The sequence below is a fragment of the Eurosta solidaginis genome, chromosome 4 (assembly GCF_040869045.1).
Source record: "Eurosta solidaginis isolate ZX-2024a chromosome 4, ASM4086904v1, whole genome shotgun sequence".
NCBI lineage: Eukaryota > Metazoa > Arthropoda > Insecta > Diptera > Tephritidae > Eurosta > Eurosta solidaginis.
The window spans coordinates 68,365,352-68,377,840 of NC_090322.1; the positions used below are offsets into that span (position 1 = coordinate 68,365,352).

At 36.2% G+C, this 12,489-nt stretch overlaps 1 protein-coding gene across 8 annotated transcripts in view; it reads left to right on the forward strand.

Moving 5' to 3' along the window:
• Positions 1 to 6,132: 6,132 nt before the first annotated feature.
• The window catches only part of SK (small conductance calcium-activated potassium channel), a 591,679-nt gene continuing 585,322 nt past the window's right edge, over positions 6,133 to 12,489 (forward strand). For 3 of the 8 annotated variants that reach the window (XR_010952625.1, XM_067782018.1, XM_067782019.1), the window contains exon 1: positions 6,134 to 6,897. The gene's annotated coding sequence lies outside the window, so the exon portion shown is untranslated. Of the gene's footprint in view, positions 6,898 to 12,489 lie in introns of all 8 variants that reach the window. The other 5 variants (XM_067782017.1, XM_067782021.1, XM_067782022.1 and 2 more) reach the window with 5 other exon arrangements.

Below are 12,489 nucleotides of genomic sequence, written 5' to 3' on the forward strand. Positions count from 1 at the left end.
CCTGGAATTGAATTCACCTTGGTTATAGTCAAATGAGTTTTAGGCAGTTCCAAGGCGAATCCATACCAGGTGGTGGTGGCAAAGCGAATTTAACCAATTCGCCGTTCAGAAGAATGTCAAATCAAAACAAAATTTTCATTGATTTCGATTAACTGACATGTTGTTGTACAAGGCATTGTATGGAAAATAATCTAGAAGAAGCAATCAGCTGCTGGGATAACAACACCTGGGACTGAATTCGCTTTGGCTTTACTCAATTTTGGTATTGGAAACCATGGAAACAACTCAAATCTTAAAATTTTATTTATCTTTAAAAATTTCGAAGCAGTTTCTTAACAAAATGCAAAAAAAAAAAAAATGAAAAAATGGTAAGTAGAAATGAAAAGATTAGCGGTTGCATAAATTTTGATCTTTAAATTCTTTTGACTAAGGGCTCTTCTTAAAAAATAAAAAATATGTAAGGCGCGATAACCTCTGCTTAGAAAATTTTTCTTCTAATTCAAAAAACTTGTTTCTAAAAATTTGATGCTGTTTTGCACGGAGCGTGAACCCAGGATCTCCCGTGTGGTAGGCGGAGCACCCTATCATCACACCACGGTGGCCGGGCTCTTCTTACGGATGTGTTTTAATACGAAACACAACTCATTGCAGTGTTCACAACGCCCCTATTTAAGAAAATACTCCATAGAACATTAAGATACCTTATAAATCGCCTTAATTATTTTAAAATTTTGATGAGGCACCCCCACCAGGATTTTCTTCAATTTCACAGTGGTTGCCTTGCATGTTTTTCGAACCTCAGCTTCGCTCTTTTTTTGATTTTTTGTATCCCAATAATAGTCGTCGTCGACCTCACATAGACTGAATGTGTCCATAACGTTGCCAGAATTTGTTTAACGACCAAACGAAAGAAACCCAGGACTTATGTAATGGAAGAACTCCGACCTCTCGGCAAATACTATAAGTTTTCTAGATCCTAGCTGAATTGCTGCTTCGAGGTATTTTAACTCTGCCACCCCTAATAGGTGGAGCCTTGACCTGGCGAGCGCAGGACACGAACACAGAACGTTTCTTCCTGTAGCTCGCACTTTGTAAATCTGTTGCCATCGCGAGCCCGAAGTCTTCTATCTTCAGAGATATGACCCACTTCGTGAATCTTATATCGTAGGATTTGCATATGATTTGATTGATGCAACTCCTGTTTCCTTTTAATTTCTCCTAAACGTATTGGGACGTCTACCGTCGACTCAGTGAGTGCTGCATCCTCCTTTGCAAACCCATCTGTCTTTTCCTTACCTTCTATCTCCTTATGATCGGGAACCCAGTACAGATGTATGGTCCGGCCTGAGCGATGTATATATTGACGCAGTTGCAGCTTAAGCACGCTTCCTTCTGAGTTTCTGCAGCGTGTTCCATGGCTATAGTTTCCGCCTGCAAGACGCTGCAGCAATCTGGCAGCCTGTGGGATCCACTTATTTCTGGATGAGCACAGTAAATAGCAGAGCCGACCCTTTCCGTTAATTTGAAACCATGTATATAGACGTGATGGCGGCCACCGTGGTGTGACGGTAGCGTGCTCCGCCTACCACACCGGATGCCCTGGGTTCAAACCCCGGGCAAAGCAACATCAAAAATTTTAGAAATAAGGTTTTTCAATTAGAAGAAAATTTTTCTAAGCGGGGTCGCCCCTCGGCAGTGTTTGGCAAGCGCTCCGGGTGTATTTCTGCCATGAAAAGCTCTCAGTGAAAACTCATCTGCCTTGCAGATGCCGTTCGGAGTCGGCATAAAATCATGTAGGTCCCGTCCGGCCAATTTGTAGGGAAAATCAAGAGGAGCACGACGCAAATTGGAAGAGAAGCTCGGCCTTAGATCTCTTCGGAGGTTATCGCGCCTTACATTTATTTTTTTTTTATTTTTTATATAGACGTGAATGGTATGTTCTGCTATTTCTGCACTCCGGTGCCAACCCTCCAACTCAATTGTGGCTCCAAGATCTCTTTCGAAGCTGAGACACGGGACAGTCTATTCCGTTTGACCGATATTAGATGGCGCTATACTGCTGTTGGCGTACGGCCTGTACTCAAGCTGCCCAGAAGCCTTAAGTCTTGTTCATTTGCTAACGCGGTATATTTGGCAATTAGGTATGAAGGCGGGATGTGTACAATCGCATGCAATGCTGCTGTCGGAGTAGTTTGCAGAGCTCCCGCTATGCTCTGCATACACCCAAAAATTTTTTGGTAAACGTACTTTTTTGCGTGGCTGTCCAACAAAAAAGGATCCCATAGTACAGTTTGGGTTTGAAAATTGCCGCAACAACCCAATGAGAGAGTTTTGGTAATAGGCTCCACTTTCATTCTAGCATCCTCTTGCATGCATACAGTGCCGCAGAGGCTTTTTTCGCTCTCTCTTCCACATGGAGTTTCAACGACAACTTACTATCTAGTATATTTCCCAAATATTTTGTGCTATATTTTGATCGGCCTTTTCGGCGTTGGCCGTTAACCCGACCAGATGCCCAGGCATGTATATCCCCAAGCGCCTGATCGATCAGAGAGTTGATTATTGTTAGGTATCAGCCGCTTATGATGACTGAAACGTCATCTGCGTATGCTGCAAGTTTGGCTGGCCCTCCATTGAACCGCCTAAGAAAAAGATTTATGACCAGCGTTCACAGCACGGGTATAAACCCCCACACTGTGGCGTTCTTCGGTTTACAGATTTTGTTGCCTCTCATAGACCCCATTGCGATGTGATCATTCTGCAGCTTAACATGGAGCCGGTCACATTTGCTAAAGCTGGATGAACTTAATCGTGTTGAGACTGTCCATGATTGCTCTTTTCGAGACATTGTTGAAAGCTCCGGCAATGTCCAGAAAAACACATAGGGCATATTCCTGGTGTTCCAGGGCTTTCTCTATATTCATGGCCACCTTATGCAATGCAGTATCGACTGACTGGCCTTTGTTGTAACCGTGCTGAATAGAATAGTTCTCCATTCATATTGATTTTATATTATAACTTATATTTCGACAAAAATTAGTTCTTTTTTCAAAGAAAATAAACATATAATAGTAGTACATAGTAGTTAGCTTCTTTCCCCTCTGGGTGTTAACTTGTACCGCCTACCACACCAAATTATTTATTTGTGATATCTTTGTAAGGTAAATAAGGAATATTAGCACACACAATTTTGTAAGGGAAGGCAACTTAGCGGCTAACAAGGACAAACTGTGGTCCTAATGTTGCTATGACAGCTAATACCATCTTTTTTTACCGAATATTTGGGAAAGATCTCATCCCTAATAAAATTTCAATTGACGAACATTTTTAAATATACATACATATACATATATGCACATTAATCTTCCACGCTGTCCTCAATTCAACAAATCCAAACGATTTTGAAATTTTCTTTCTTCTACATATTCAAGAAAAGGTTAGGCCTGTCCCCAGCAAGGCCGTGTGGCACGCTTATGCCAGATGGTCCATCGCCTTTTTCAGACATTCCATGCGTGTTCTGGTTAGAGCCGGGTATGTGCAGAGGAAATGTTTCTTCTTCTTCGTCCCTACAACTTCGACAGAAGTCATTCGTTGAGATTCCCATGCGGTCGCCGTGTACTGCGATCAGACAGTCTTCCGTTAATATCCCGAACAACGGACCTAGGATGAGACGATTTCGATAGATAAGGAATTTAGTTCGGTTGTCTTTTATGCAAGGCCAGGTTTGTTGGGTCACTCCACAGTTGGAGTAGACATGAGGAAATGTTTGTACATGGCAAGCAAAGGAGCGATGTGCCCTAACTGAATTACCTCGATCTGTTCAGTGACATCAGTAACACGGTTCCCAAGAACACCAGTGTGATCCGCAACCCACATTACCATTGTGGTAAACCGAGAGGCTTGTTCGTTTGCCGACTGTTTGCATTCTATTGCAACCTTGAAATGGACGTGAGGCTGTTAGTTCTGCCTGTGATACGCTGCGATGGCTCTGTAGTCTAACACTTAAGAAGAGAGAAAGATCTTTTGGGGATTTTGAGTATGGATTGGAGATATCATCCCATTCGCATTGCCCTGTGATTCTAATAGAGAAGTTGTTGTCTTAAGGAAGGGCCGGAGTAGTATAATCTAGTTGACGAAAGTTTTCCGTAATGGTTCCCAGAATGGTGGTTTGGCCAAATCAGGTGTCGCTCCGAGGCAGGACTGTATTCAATTTAACCGCATTACAGCAAGCCTGAAGCTTACCACACTGGTCAATTAGAAACAGATAGAGCATAACCTCTGGGGATGTTGAACATGTTCTGAAACATATTTTTTTTACTAAGGGAGTGCATATTTTTGTGCATTTGGAACCACTATTTGCTATGCACTGTTAACACAACTACAAAAACAACCAGTTCGACATAAAACTTTCTTTCTCTTATTTTGTTTTGTACTGAAAGTTTTCATCAGATTTGTTATTCAGTGTTGAAAAAATTTACTAGGGATTTTGATGTTACTTATTTGCAATGACGTATTAGATGCATGACCATGTATTTTGTTAGTGTATTGTTTTGACAGGTGTGCAATGAAATGATCCTAGGCCATTTGCATAAAGTACTGACCTGCAATTAAAGGCAATCGAGATACATAGGTTTCGATTCAACAATTTCCAATAACACAAATTTAGACAAAAAACGGGTAATTTTTAGGGTTTTCGTGAATATCTTTTGATAGATACAAACAATTTTTTTCTGCATTCGGGTTAATGATACTGTTCTGAAGTGTAAATGGAACGTAAAACCCCATTTAGCAGTTATTGTAAGAAGGTAATTTTTCTTAGACTAGCGATTAAAAAAAAGCGTGAGTACCAAGTACTCGTGAAGATCGATGACTGAACATACAGGTGTACGTCTGGAATCAAATTTTTTTAGGTTAACAAGAGCTCGCCCAGGGGTTGAAGTTGACCCATAACAGAAACAAATAGTTCCTGAACTTTTGAGAAGAGCTCCGTCGGCTACTTGTTGGTACCAACCCATTTGGTTATATAATCTTCGACTTATCGGTTTGTTATCGAGTTGTTATTGCCAGTCATAGGCTTCTTAATGGTTTTTATAGGCTTGTCATAAAAGGGCAACACATTTGTAGTTGATTTGATATTACAATTTTATAGGTATCTGTGTCACCGTAAGCCGATGAGTCGTCATTATCAAATCAATAACATGCCAGTAACAAACTAGTAACACTCCGATAAGAAATCGATAACTTTTTTTATAAATCGATGCATTTTTGATAAGTTTATTTATTTTAATGTAAAGTTATTTTGTTTTATTTTATTAAGTTTTATTTAATTTTTTTTGAACTTTTTACTTTATTTTAGTTTCTTTTATAAAAATTTATTTTATTTTATTTAATATTTTTTTGTATTGTATAAATTTATTTTGTTTGATTTTTTAAATTGAACGTAATTAAATTTAAGTTTTTATTTTATTTTACTTTAATTATTTTTTCTCTGTTTGCACTTTATTACACATTTCACTTCAGTAATAAAAATCACGAATTTGTTCATGTTTACTCTGCCTCTTTATTTCCAACAAAACAGCAGTGTATACACCTTTTTGAGCACTTGCATGCACACAAATTGTGTATTTATATGCTCAGAGACTTAAATTTATGTGTAAATTACATGTCGATCTTGAGTTGCTGTGTAATTTCGCTAATATCAGCTCAACCACACACCTTGTTCCCATATTACGCTATATTGTAATTACTATACTTACGTTCTCATTTTTTTACTCCGCACAGCATACCAATACCACATACTATGCATACGCTTATACATTCTTTAGTTCACCATACAATACATATTCCCATATTACAGATTACACCTGTATTAACATTCTATTGCATATCTATTACAAAGACTTACGCTTACACTCACATCTAACTCTTCCATTACGCCCTTACCAGGAGTAAAGACCTAACAAACATGTTTACACACAAACATTTTCTCCACCCTAATGTGTCTATATATGCACATGTGCAAGTCGAATGCCACCTAAAAAAGTGAATAAAAGCAACTCAAGGAATAAACTTTTCCCGACTTGTTTTGCTGGCATGAAGAAATGTATACACTACATTTGCCGAGTTCATTCGTGGCTTAACATGTAAAAGTTTTTCCGAGCAACAAAAACGAGCGAAGCTAACGAACTTTCATGCAACAAAGAACAACGAAAGTGAAAAATTTTCGAACTTTCAGTATCGCACAAACAACACTAACGGTAACATCGTTTATATGAACAGTGGAGAATAAAGAGAACAACACCGCATTGTTTGTTCCGACAGCCCTATTCTTAGCAGTGTCCTAGTGTATTCACGCCTCTCAAAATACACTGAAAAAAAAATAAATAAAATTAATAAGAAAATGTAAAAGAAATAAAATTTAAAAATATAATAGTGACTAATAGATAATTAAATTTAATCAAAAGTAAAGTTCAAAAAAAAAATTTATGGTGGGCACAGAAAAGTGTATAAAAGCCAATGTATACATATAAATGTTCTTAAGTATACATGCGAATACATCTACGCAAATAAACCTACATACACATGTATACTCGCATTTAATGCGTACAAGTGAAAGGTTTAAGTTTAGTGAATTTAAATAAATAAATATAAAGTTCAATTGCACTGACCTACGGCGTCGGTGATTAAAGTAGGCACTCTGTACATATCCTTACTGTTTACATATATGTACTGTGTAATAAATGCTTTTATACATATATATAAGTACCTACTTGGTATATCATTTTTGTTGTACTCATCTTGTTTGTTTTATTTATTCTAAGTAATTAAAATGGTTTTCATTTGCGAAAGCTGTTGTTGTTGGAGTTGCAAAATTGTGTGTGCAATTGTGAACTAAAGGTAAGTAAATTATTGTGTTGTTAAAATATAATAATTTTTCATTTTTAGTATAGATAGTTTTTCCATATGGTTGGACGTACATAGATAAAATTTCTTGCATATGCATTTTATGCATTACAACTTCGGTGTTAAGGAGTTTTCTGTTCGTGTACGAATCCTTTGTCTGATCGATTGAATTCAAATAATGGAGACACGAGTGCACTGTACTTTTCATATGGCCAATGTACTTACATAAATACTTATATACATATGTACTTACTTAGTGCAAAAATACTTATGGCTGCCCTATATATAGGCACAAATAAACTTTATATATGTATGTATGTTCATATGTGTGGCGGCCACCGTGGTGTGATGGTAGCGTGCTCCGCCTATCACACCGTATGCCCTGGGTTCGCACCCCAGGCAAAGCAACATCAAAATTTTAGAAATAAGGTTTTTCAATTAGAAGAAAATTTTCTAAACGGGGTCGCTCCTCGGCAGTGTTTGGCAAGCGCTCCGAGTGTATTTCTGCCATGAAAAGATTTTAGTGAAAACTCATCTGCCTTGCAGATGCCGTTCGAAGTCGGCATAAAACATGTAGGTCCCGTCCGGCCAATTTGTAGGGAAAATCAAGAGGAGCACGACGCAAATTCGGAGGTTATCGCGCCTTACATTTTTTTTTCTTATTTATTTATGTTCATATGTGTGCTTATACATACTATTTATGTATGTATACTTGGGTGTATTTATGTAAAAGCAATTAAGGTAGACAATGCATGCATTATAAATAGAAACTTCAGCTATGTACATACATACATACAAATGTATTTATTTCAGTTTTATTTTAAATACATACATACATACATATGGATACATTGAGTGCCTATGTATTTTAGCACTCCTCCGATTGCAGCTATATTTAGTACTCTATTTACAAAAAGCTTTTACATACATATGTATAATTACATATCTACTTTCGTGTTTCTAATGTTGACAGAATTATATGTATCGTCACATGCTCTATGCAAAATTTACGTGCGTATCGCAATTTGTATACAAATTTGAGTTTTCTGCACCGAATGACAATCACCACTTGCCGACAATATAAAACAAATATGTATACATATTTAATGGGTGCACAAAAACTTATTTTTTATACCCAGCGTGTACTTTTACATATGGCTATTATAGCTTTATTTGGATAGCGGAAGGGCGTAAAGGCATAAAGGAATTGAGATAGACGCATACATCCATATATCATATAACACTATAATTTGAATAAAACATGAGATATCTTCACGAAGTTTTGTTAATTGGCTTATCTAGAGTGAGAATAGATTGGTATTGAAAATTTTCAAAATCTAGAGATAACCACGCCCATTTTTCGTCATCGAAAATTTCGAAAAGTGTAAAAAATGCGATAATTCATTACTAAAATCCGATAAAGTAATACAAGTAATACAACTTGACATGTGGATTGACTTTATGCAGGAAATAGAAATGTTGTTGATGATATCGTGCTAACATTTGGTACGCAGGTTGTCCAATAGCAGGGACTTTACTGTATGTAAATTGACCTAATTGGTTGGCGACCACGCCCACTTAAAAAACAAGCTATGTCGATATTTTGAAAAAAGGAAAAATGCGGCAATTCATTGCTAAAGAAAAATACTTTACGACTTGAAATAGATATTTTGTAAAATTTTGGAAAATGGGCGTGGCACTTCCCATATTTAGAAGAAGAAAGTTTAAAAGTTTTTAAGCCATAAAGCTGCTGAAAATATCTTGGCATGGATGTTGTCCTCGTTATATGTTTATACTATATGTATATGCCTTGATAAATTAACAAAATCGTTTGGCGACCTGCCCACAAAGTCTAATGGTAACAAAAATTCTAGTACGAAAATTTTATAATAAATAAAAATTTTGCCAAATGTGCCTAGCCCTCATTTAGGTTAATACCATTGTGTGAAAGGCTCATTTATTTCTCAGATCGATACGATACCAAGGTTTGGATACTCGATACCTAAAAATATAGTTATAGAAGTATCCCGAATACCTTCTCACAGAAAGTATTCCTATAACTGTAGTTAGAATAACTGTTTGAATTTTTCATATAACTGCAATCAATGGTGATTTTTGTAAAATCTCTTGGAACAGATGGAACGACTAAAGCAGAATTTTAAAATTTTAATAAAAGCAATAAATTTCAAATAAAAGTATCTAATATCAAGTTTACAAATACCGAGATTATTAAAGAACTAGATTTCTCATATCGTCGATGAAAGTGAAAACTGCCTCTAATTTTTGTAACAAAAAATGGCCTTATTCAGAGGCTATTATTTATTATAGAAAATTTATGTGCGGTTTCGCAGTTTCACCGACGATATATAACGATAATCAGTAATAAGTTATATACTTTAGAGATAGCTTTTGCCCAGACCTTGAACCATCTCTATGGTGTCATCCCTAGATGGCAGTACGGAAAAAAAGGAATCGACAAAACAAAATCATAAACAAGATTGGGGTACGACAGTTTTGACAGTTAAAAATTTAGTTCCTGCGGATGGGGCATATGTGAATGCGGAGATTAGGGCCCAGTTTTTCTGTACAAGTTGAACTCAGTTTGTCAGTTAAACTACGCTTAAATCATACAAACGGACAAAATTGGTTAATTCATTGTAGTTCTATAAATAGAACAAAAACAGCAACAATACCAAAGTTTCTTTGAAAACCGCCTTACCAACAAGCATAGCTTTAACACATAACTACATACGAAGTATGCAATGTGTAAAAGATTAAATATGCAAAAAGAACGCAATTGGGAAAAACTTTACAACAACTAAGGCATGACGTGGCTGAATGCGTTTGTAACACGTTCAACTATCGTAGGAGTGCGGGTTCAAATCCCACTCCCGGGAGAAAAGGCTTTGAAGAGATTTACAAGGTATAATCGAAACAGATGTCGCCTTGTCCGTGCTGATGTCACGTTGTTTAAATTTTTCCCAAATTATTAAAACGCTTAATCTTATTCTGCAGTTTTTCAGTCTACTTTAACTGAAGTTTAAGCTGAGCTTAAGCGGCCGATCTGGCTTAACTCTAGTTAACCTATCAGTTATTTGCGTTCGTTCGAAATGGCGCCGAATATACCCAATAAGCATTTGGGCTTGAGTACCATTAGAACTCATGTTGATAACTAGGTATACTTCTAAAATCTCAAGAGTTGTTTCGAAACAGTGGCTCAACTCGAGGATCATAGCGGACTCTGCAAAAGAGGGAATATTTTATAAAACAAAAAATGCTTTAACTTAAGTTGAAAAAATTTAATTCCCAACTTGTGGTTCTCTAACTGGAATCAAATGTAAAATTCCATACTACAGTATTTTCACGAAAATAAAATAAAATATATGTAATTTATTTTTGATTAATTACGCTTCATTACTGCTATCGACCAGGTGTTTATTTTTCACAATAAACAACTGTTGGTTTTGGTGTTACCTCCTTGGAGATTTTGTTTTCATCTCCACCTCAACTCGATATCCAATGTAGGATACAGATAAATTATTAAATTGCGTTGTTGTAATATTTGAAAATATTTTTAAGTTTTTAATATTTTATTCATTAACTTATATGTATATGTATTTATATTTAGATGCAAAATAGTTCAAAAAGACGTTTTACGGTTAAAAATGTTTGGTTATTTAACAATTAGGGGCCTGTTTAACAAAAGTTAAAGAGGCGGCAAAATTGTTTGCTTTTTTTAAATTTTATACGAATGTTGTTGATAATATTGTTGACGAACGTTATTGTACCCAAATATGACAATTATTTAAAATCGTCATTGACAATTTTGGAATTTAACCCCGTCGAAAGGTAAACTCAGTACCAGGTATTGTTATACTAACAGCTGATTGCTTCTTCTTAATTACTTTCCATACAACGCCTTGTACTACAATATGTCAGTTAATCGAAGTCAATGAACATTTTATTTTGATTTGACATTCTTCCCCACGGCGAATTGGTTGAATTCGCTTTGCCACCACCTGGTATGAATTCGCCTTGCCCTGTCGCAAGGAGTGTCAGAGTAAATTTACAAAGTAATTTGTGTGATAGAAGAGCTTATCTTATTTCTATGCCTTCAAGAGTAATGACGAGCCCTACGTGACGCATAGGACGACCCTTACACCTCACCAGTGTTGCTAAAATTTCGAGCTATATTTGGCTTTTTTCTCCGTCTAGCTTGAAAAAAAAACGGAAAGGTATTTAGCTTCTAGCTCTCCTTAGTTTTTTTTTTTCAAAACGGTGGACAACTAGATAAACATATTATCAAATGTTACCTTGCTGCGAGAACCTTTCTTTTTATGAAATTCACTACAGTGTGAATATAAAACTTGTAGAAACGTCTAACCTACCAAATAATGATAAATTCAAGCTTAAAATGCATTTCTAGTACTTTGTTTCAATGTAAAAATAGATACAGACTCAACTATTTGACTGAGGTGGAAGTAGTTCATTTTGAAAGAGCTGTCAAAAAATGTTTGATTCATAACATAAACAAAATGACTATCGCAGATCATCTTTATTTAATAAATTCGATTTATATGCAACAAGAAATAAAATTTCGATTGCTTTTTATTGTTATTATAAAAATTTTTATGTGCAAATAAAATACGCCTGAATGGACCATTACAAGAACTATATACATAGATTAGAGGGCGATTGTTGTATAGGACATAGTGGCGGCCTCAAATGGCTTCGCGCTGACACCGGGGCATAAAAATTTGATCCTGATTATTTGGTAGCCGTATGGATCCATTGGCCTAAAATAAGTTATTGACACCAGACCCAATGGTAGTCACAGCCTTGTATATAGCTTGGGTAGACTCGACGGCATCATACCAAGGTAAGGGCGTGTGATCGAAACACCCGATTACAAATCAATTTGGTACCAATAATGCGGCTACGAAGTGTTGCGGTTGGGAACATGGAGCCCATAGTTGGGCCATTGATAATGCAATTAGATCCGTGTTTGACACCGTGGGGTTGATTCTTCCATTCACAGGTACTCACCTAAAGCATATTGAATAATAAAAAGCCGTATAAGCTGGAGCCGCGTCGTTTACTGCTATGTGGGGATACTTGCTGTGGATCCCTATTGACCCCTTGCCTCTTGAAACATGCATACACATTACAAACACCACACAAGTCTTAAAATAATAGTTTTGTGATTAATTTCAGTCATAAACAAACAATTAAGTTTTGCAAATGAGCTCTCACAGTTTTGAATTTTTTTGTTCAAAACTGCTGCAGTGTTGAAAAGTTTCAGTGGAATATTTGTTAAAGTAACTAAACTTTAAGTGAACTTGCACCCAGCCTAAAGAAATCTTGTTGGTATTTCATATTTTAAAATTAGAAATTCTTGTTAAATGTATCCATCAATTCTGTTTTTACTTCTTTCTTTTATGGCTTTTGCATCTGAGTCAACGCATTTAATAACAAAGATTTTTTTAAATTAATTATTATTTCGCCTATGAACTAACCGCATTACATGAATACGGGTTTGAGCTTTTGACATACTCTTTTTAGTATAAATACATAGGTTCATTAAAG